Source organism: Monodon monoceros, unplaced genomic scaffold, assembly GCF_005190385.1.
Source record: "Monodon monoceros isolate NGI ecotype Baffin Bay Population unplaced genomic scaffold, NGI_Narwhal_1 Super_Scaffold_10, whole genome shotgun sequence".
Taxonomy (NCBI): Eukaryota; Metazoa; Chordata; class Mammalia; order Artiodactyla; family Monodontidae; genus Monodon; species Monodon monoceros.
In genome coordinates this window covers 4,297,344-4,305,124 of record NW_021703766.1, presented here as the reverse complement: position 1 = coordinate 4,305,124, position 7,781 = coordinate 4,297,344, and the positions used below count along the sequence as shown (strand labels likewise).

The window sequence follows — 7,781 nt, the reverse complement described above, 5'->3', positions numbered from 1 at the left end:
ACACACACACACACACACACACACACACACACACACACACACACACAAAATAGAACGCGTGTTTTCTAAGACATTGTAAGCCAGTTACACATCTTCGGCCCTTCAAAGTCTGACCAATACTAACTCATCACAAAGCATTCCCTGGCGGCATTCAGAGTTCTGCGCGACAGAGAGCGGCCGCCCCAAAAGGAAGTTGATTAGACTCTGGGAGATAAATCTCGTTTGCTTCCTTCCTCTCTGAGATGATTACAAGCCGGGAACAAAGGCCCTGTGTCCCGAGAGGCGCCTCCACCCGACCCCTCATGCATTATGGATCGCGACCTCATCATGATTTCATGAAGCTTTCCGCACCCCCGAAGTGGCTGCTGCCCATCCACGGGGCACACACTGCAGAGCCCCCTTGGCCCCTTCAGGCTGCTGGCGCCCCACTGCCCCACGCCAGCCCCCCGGGGACTAACCCCTGGCCAGAAGCGCCAGCCAGGCCTTCTGCTGATGCTGCTCTGGGCGACACCAGCCGTCAGAAGGCCCCTTCTCCACAAGGCTCTTCCGCTTGCCCTGACAAGCTGGCCCTTCCTGCCTGAGGGGGTCCAGACCGGCAGGGAGGCCGGGTGCCCTAAGGGGGTTAACAAGCACAGGCTTTGGGGGCAGAAACAGCAGCCTTCAAACCTGCCCAATGCCCACTTCCCAGCTACTGCTCGGGAGGGTTACTTCCACGCTCCCTGCCTTTGGCGCCTTGTCTGCACAAGGGAGCTGATGACAATAATGCTGATCTCACGGGGTGGTGAGAGGTTAAGTGTGATCACGTGTGTGAAGTACTTGGGCAGAAGGTCTTGGCCACGGGGAGCAGGGCATGAACTCCAGCCAGGGCCACTGCGGAATCTGCGGGCCCAGGCGAAGGAAAAATGTGCAGCCCTTGTTCAAAAGGCAGAAAAAAACCTTTTCCTCTGCTTCATCTTTCCCTTTTCTTCTTTCTCTCTCTCAAACTGTCATGGTGTTTTTCGTCTGTTATTTAATGACAGGCTCCCTCAGACAGAGGATGCTCATGGGACAAGTGGGTGGAGAGCAGCCCTGGTTACTGGGACGGGGGGAGGGGGGAGCCGGTGGCTGAAACTCATTCTGGGAAGCAGGGAGGTGGCAGCAGGCAGGCCCGCCAAGCCCCCGGCGCATGCTCCATTATCCCATCACACATCACTTACAAAACACAAATATAAAGATAAAATTATTTAGAATTTCAAGAAGGCTCCCACAGAGCCTTAAATCCCAAGCCCAGGCCCGTCTGAGCGCAGGGCCATTTGCCCGGGAGGCCAGCCCTGACTGCAGTGATGACCGATATATCCATCACCCTGATTCTTGGATTCCAGAAAGTCATTCATGGAATAAACACTTTCTAACCATTTGGGAGTACCGGCTGAAGCTGCACATAGGCATAACGGTATAAACCAGAAATTCCACTCCTCCGTATACACCCAAGAGGAACACCTACATGTATGAGCACTCGTACTACAATGTTCTTTGCAGCGTTACTCACAAGAGCCCTACGCTGGAAATGCAGTACCCAAGTGCCCATCAACCGCAGAATTCTTAAACATATGTGGCCTTTCCAGGTGATGGGACCCACACAGAAGAAAGAATGACTTACAAATACAAACGACAACAGGGCTGGATCTCACAGATAACTGTGGGGATGATTTAGGGGGTGAAGGAGCTGACTCGGCCCCCTCCCCCCAGGGCAGCCCCCCAAGTCCTAGGTTTCCTTTGCCTTCTGCCTATCTCCTTACACTGAATGTGATTTTGTGGCATTCAGACGGTCTCCTGGAGGACAACGGTGATGAGAGAGAACAGGCGGGTTCAACGTCATCCAATACAGTGCCGAGGCACCCTCTTGATTTATGGACCCTATTTGAGTCCAACTAACACTGGATGCACACCTGCTATGTGCTTGGTATTAGGGACACAAGGATGAGGATGTCCCTGCTCTCAAAGAGCTGGGAATCTGTGACACAGAAAATCCCAGGGCTCAGGATCAGCTAGGTCTCAATCCACAATGGGCGTATTGATATGCCAACACCAGCATCTTGTCATTCCTTGGAATTTCTATTTATGGCACGGAAATAGTCACATGAGAGCCAAGCTTAGCTACAAGACTGTCCATTGCAACGCTGTGAAAATGGTGAAAAAATTAGACACAGTCCTACTGTATAACACAGTGAAAACATTAAACACAGTCCTACTGTATAACACAGGGAACTATATTCAATATCGTGTGATAAATCATAATGGAAAAGAATATGAAAAAGAATGTATACATACGTACGACTGAATCACTTTGTTGTACAGCAGAAACTAACAACATTGTAAAAGTTTTAAAAAGGTTAAAATAGTGAACAAATGAAAACTAACCTGTTTCCAATGATGAGAGATTGGTCCAGAGACGGACAGAAAAGCAAAATGAGGGACCACGACACAGCCACTGGAAATCATGCTGGAGAAGGCTGTGGAATGGCTCTCAAGGCCTGTGATGAGCAGAGATTGTACCTAACGTGCAAGCCTACAGGTGACCCTGCCACAGTTTCATAGCTGCTGCAGGAGACACGAGACTCCTGGATCAGAGACAAAGGACTTGATCCCTTGCACACAGCAGGCGGCATGAGCATCGGCCCACGTTCCCCAGGGCGACATGAGGGTGCCCCGGCAGGATGCCACTCACACTGCATGTTCTCCCCTGCTGAGGGACCCTGAGCTTAAGGCACCCAGATCTCTTCTGCTGGTCAGGCAGCCTGCCTGACCTTGTCCTGGAGGGAGATTCTGTATTATATTGATCAGAAAACAATCCTGGCCTTTACTTGGAGAGAAGCACCATGTCTAACCACCACTACACAAACATCCTTGAACAGAGGATCCATGTTTTCCATTTAAAACATACAGAAACCTAAGAGGCCCACGGACAACGGCTCCCAACAATGACAGAGAGAGAAATTTGGGGTCACTGAGAAACAGGTTACCAAACAATCCCTATGTTGCAATCTCGAGTTATGGGCACTGACACTGGACTGGCAAAATATACCCCATAAATGTTCACAGGGGGTCTCTCTCTGAGTATTCTAATGTTTCTGTAATGAACAAGTATTGGTTTTATATGCAGAAAAATACACATAAAAAATAGTTCTTGTAGCTCAGAATAAATAGCTAGCCCTTGCTATACATTTACGAAATGCCAAACCCTGTTCTAAGCACATGACATGTATCACCTCATTCAATCCTCACAACAAACCATGAGGTAAACACTGTTTAGTGTTCCCATTTTCCAGATACAGCAAACTGAGGCCTTGAGAGGGCACGCAGCGGGCAATCAGTACAACCAGGATTCTGAACCCGAGTAGTGTGGCCGCAGACTTCATGCTCTTCAAACCACTTTCCTATGCGCCTGGAATAAAGCCTCATTATTAAAAGAGAGAAAGCTCTCTTACCAGCAGCCCTTTTATTTATAGATGTAATGATAAATCTAATAACAGAGACAGGAATTGTTTTCTCTCCACCCAGAAAATTAAATGAATCTAAAACCAACCACAGTTGGATAGGAAGACCATGTAATAACATGCAAACGCTTACGATTGAATCAAAAAGGCAGAATATATAAATGTATGCAGCACGATATCACACACTTGTAAGAAAAAAAAATACGTATATCCACAGGGGGGAAAGCACTAGAACACAAAGGATACAAAGATACTACCATGTTTGTTTTAGGGGGATGAACTCTCAGGGATACTTTTTACTTTTCTCCTTTTTCTGAATTTTCTATAACATGGTTATAGCTCTTTTATGATGAAAAATGTTGAAAAATTTAAGAAGACAAAACACCAATGAAGCTAACTGTAGACTATGAGGGCTAATTCAGACCGTCAAGTTCAACCCAGCCTATAGTGTATGAACCGGCTGCCAGCAGGCCTTATCTGCCTGACGAATGTTTTACTTGGCTGAATCCCTGTTTAAACGAATATTCATTGCTTTCTGTCACTATAAAGTAGGGAGATTTCAGAGCAAATTCATCTTTCTCTGAAGGTGTGCCTTCCTATGAGCCAGCAATTCCACCCCTGGAATGAAATCGATGGAAACGTGTTCGTCTATACGTCAACAGGCACACGCTAAGATGCTCACAGCAGCTCTCTTATTGGCCTCACACACGAAAGCACCCAAATGCCCATCACAGTAAAATGACTAAACCCAGAAGTTGAGAGTGAATGGTTTACAAGCGCACCCCAAATTTGTCTGAATCTCAGACAATGTGGGGGAAAGAAGCCAGCCTCAGAAGTACACCCTGGATGTAAAGTGTTGATACTAACCAGCAAAGCTGATGTCCGGTGTTAGAGGCTGGGACAGTGGGCACCTCTGGGGATGGGGAACCACCAGGGCAGTGATACTGAGGGCTGGGGGAAGGTGGGACTTCGGGGCAGGTGTGCTCTGTTTCTGGATGCGGGTGCTGAACCGTGTTCAGTTCTCAAAAATCCATCTGGCTGGACACTTTGGATGTGAACAACTTTTTGGGGCATGAATGTTGTATGTTAATTAAAAACTTTAAAATGACAAAAGTATGATAAAAATCTTCTAAGGAAAAAAAAGCCAACGTTCTAGTTTCTCTTGAAAAATCAGCAGCTCTAGAAACCCGAGCCCTCATTCCCACATAGTAAGGGCAGGGGTCTCCCAGGCTCACTTAGCCTGGGCACCACCTCCCTATCTGCTTCATCCATGCCCTGGCCCCTGTAGGCACCCAAGAGTCTCTCACTTCTGAGCAGAGGAAGTGGCCTGCCTGAGGCCCCACACAGAGCGGTAGCTGGAATCCAGGTTTATGGGGCCCTCAGGACATCACCCATGCAGGACAGGTTAATTTCATCTGGGCTGGAAGGAGGCAACGTCACTTTCGAGGTTAAAGCTGCATTCTTGCTATGACTGCAGTGAACAGAAGCCCGGGACTCTTCCCCTCTGGATTCTAACTCCACTGACTGCCCGCAAGAATACATGGCTTCAAACCCCGCAGCTCTCCATTTTTCTCTCCTTTTTAAAGCAACCGGGACCCACTGAGAAAGGGGTACTGACTCCTTTGCGAGGCGTAAGCCGAGGGGTGACTTTTCTGGGAAGAGAAGCATCAGGTACCCTCCCCAAGGTTTGGGGGACCTTGGGCATCAATGCAGGCAGGTGCCCCATGGGCCAGTAAATCACAGTGACATGGAAATGGGAAATCTTGGGTTCAGATCCTTCCCCAACCCGTATCCTTTTACTGCCACCAATTCCATGGGGAAACTTCCGGGAGCACGGAAAGTGGAGGTTAAAATCTTCTCCGCAATCTGATGCCTGAAATTCCAGCACGAAAGCATCCATCCCTGTCATCCTTTCTCTTCCCCTGGAAGGGCACTGCTTTGCTACTATTGGTCCTTACCATGGAGGAAAGAGCTAAGAACAAGGGTTCCAAGGTGGGGGGCAGACACCTGCGATCCGGGGGTGGGGAAGACACTGGTCCCCTCCAGGAACCCCACTGAGCACTTCCTGTGTTAGGGGAGGTCCTCGTCCTCCAGAGAGAGCACCGGTTGAATGGAGAGTTATGATAGACGAGCAGACAAATCTCCCGGCATACAGGACAGAGCAAATCACACAGGTGGGAACAAGGCTCTAGTGGCTTAGCCTCACTAAGCCTCCGTTCCCCTATCTGCAAAGTGGGGCTAACGCGAGTGTCCACTGAGGAGAACTGGCATGAAGACGGGATGAGAAAGTCAGGTCAAGCACTAAGCACGGTGCCTGGCGGGCAGGAGGTGCTCAGTGCTTGCCAGGTGCGGAGGAGGGGCTGACCCCGGCCTGGGGAGTCTCACCAGCTGAGTATGAAATCGCGTCCCCCTAAAACTGAATTCCCTTAACCGAGATTATGACTAACCTCTCTAACAGAAACTTTATTCCCTTTCTTGTCCCCTTTGACCTTAATTCTGGCCTAACTGATCACTAACTAATCAGCTAGAATCAGATGACTTAAGGCTGCTGTTGTAGATAACATCGTTAGTGTGCTAAAAGCGCCATTACAGATGTCATCATTAACGTAGGAACTCGGGTTGTTCCTCCAGGGCAACGCGAGCTCACAGAGCACCCGGCCATGGACCACCTGGCCAGAGAATCGTAAACCAGAGACATTCCGAATCCCCAAACTATGATTAAGAAAATGTCACAGAAATGTCACAAGACCATGATCAAACCCAGATTCTTTGTTCTTTGCCTTTAAAACACCCCCAACTCAAAGACCAAGTTCAAGTGGATCTGAGGCTGGTCTCCCACTCCTTTGCTTGGTGCCCTGCTGCAAACTCCCGCTGCCAGAGTTTGGCTTTCTGAGCCTCCGGCACGTAAGCCCGTTGCTGGGTTACAAGTATGATGGGTCTAAACGCTAGCAGCTGGCTTCGCCCTCATCCCTAAGTGGTGGAATCAATTCCCTGGCCTGTAACAAGGGCGGGAACTTTGTTGTTTATCGCCCCAGTGTGTCTCCAGCACCTAGAATGGTGTCTGCAAACACTAAGTATTTGGTGACCGAATGAGTAAATGAATGAATGAACGCACCTTTTAAGGCTAATTCAAGTACCTGTCCTCTCTGAAGCCTCTGATAGGTCCCGGCCCTGGGGCCCTGCACCCCTCACCAGAGTGGTCTGGCAGCATCATGAAAGCATGTTTTCTCATCGGTCAACACTTTCAGGAACGAATACATGAATGGAACGGGTTACCAGAGTGAAGGAGGAGGTGATTGATTAGCTGATAAACCCACGTGCTAAGCCTCCGGCTCCCTCCCCGCCCCCCCCCCCACTCCCTTCCTGCCTCTCCACCTGCTTTAGGATTCGGAGAAAACACGCAGGCAGGCCCTCCCTGCCCCTCGGCTTGGGGGGGATTATTCCAGCTCAGAGGGACCTTCTAAAAAGCGGACAGGTCGAGCTCTTTCCTCTCCTGGGCCCAAACAGGCGAGGCACCCCTGGGGGAGAAAGGCCGATAGGATATCGGCAAAGGGTTCATTATCCTTATGCAAGAAGCTATCTGAGGCCTCCGTTCCTGGACTTCAAGCTGCGGGTGGGGTCCTTGCAAGGGGTCTACAATCCACTAGTGAACAGAATTTTTAAATGGCTCCAATATATACTCACTATTTCACAAATTTATGCAAATGAAGTTTTAAGGAATAAAACACAGCTCCCTTACCATCGGCGTCTTAAATCTGCAGTGGCTTTTTGTCCTTAGGTATTTTCTGTATCACCAGACGATGAAAAGCACAGGTAGGGGCTCCATCCTCGAGCCCATCCACCCCACCTCCCCGCAACTCTGCTCCACAAGCCCCTCGGGCGGCTCAGACCCTAGCGGCCATATTTGCACCTTGCAAGTCAGCTGCTCTGGCTGTAGGTGATTGGACAAAGGGTGGTCACCTGACTCAACTGGGCCGATCAGGTTCTTCCTCTGAGCCTATGCCTTATCGTACTGTGTCCTGGATTTGTGATTCATAATTTTAGGTGCTGGGGGCAGCTCTCTGCCACGTGGGTTGAGGCGAGTAAGTAGACTGACAGAGAGAGAAGATGGAGGAGGGGCACTACCAGGGTATCTGATGGCCTTCCGTCTGGTTCTGACTCCCTAGGAGTCAACCGTGTGTCTTCCAATAAATTCCTCTCGTTTCCTCGTAAGTTCGCCCAGGTGGGGCCCAGCAACTCTGAGAGCTGTGCTCACACTTTCCGTGTTCGCATGAAGCAGGGGGCTTGTGTTTGTAAGAGTTCAAA

At 49.5% G+C, this 7,781-nt stretch overlaps 1 protein-coding gene across 2 annotated transcripts in view; it reads right to left on the bottom strand.

The window, feature by feature from the left end:
- Positions 1–7,373, bottom strand: part of MEAK7 (MTOR associated protein, eak-7 homolog) — a 66,326-nt gene extending 58,953 nt beyond the window's left edge. The window contains exon 1 of one of the 2 annotated variants that reach the window (XM_029206967.1): positions 7,216–7,373. The gene's annotated coding sequence lies outside the window, so the exon portion shown is untranslated. The remainder of the gene's footprint in view (positions 1–7,215) is intronic. The other variant, XM_029206976.1, reaches the window with a different exon arrangement.
- Positions 7,374–7,781: the final 408 nt, after the last annotated feature.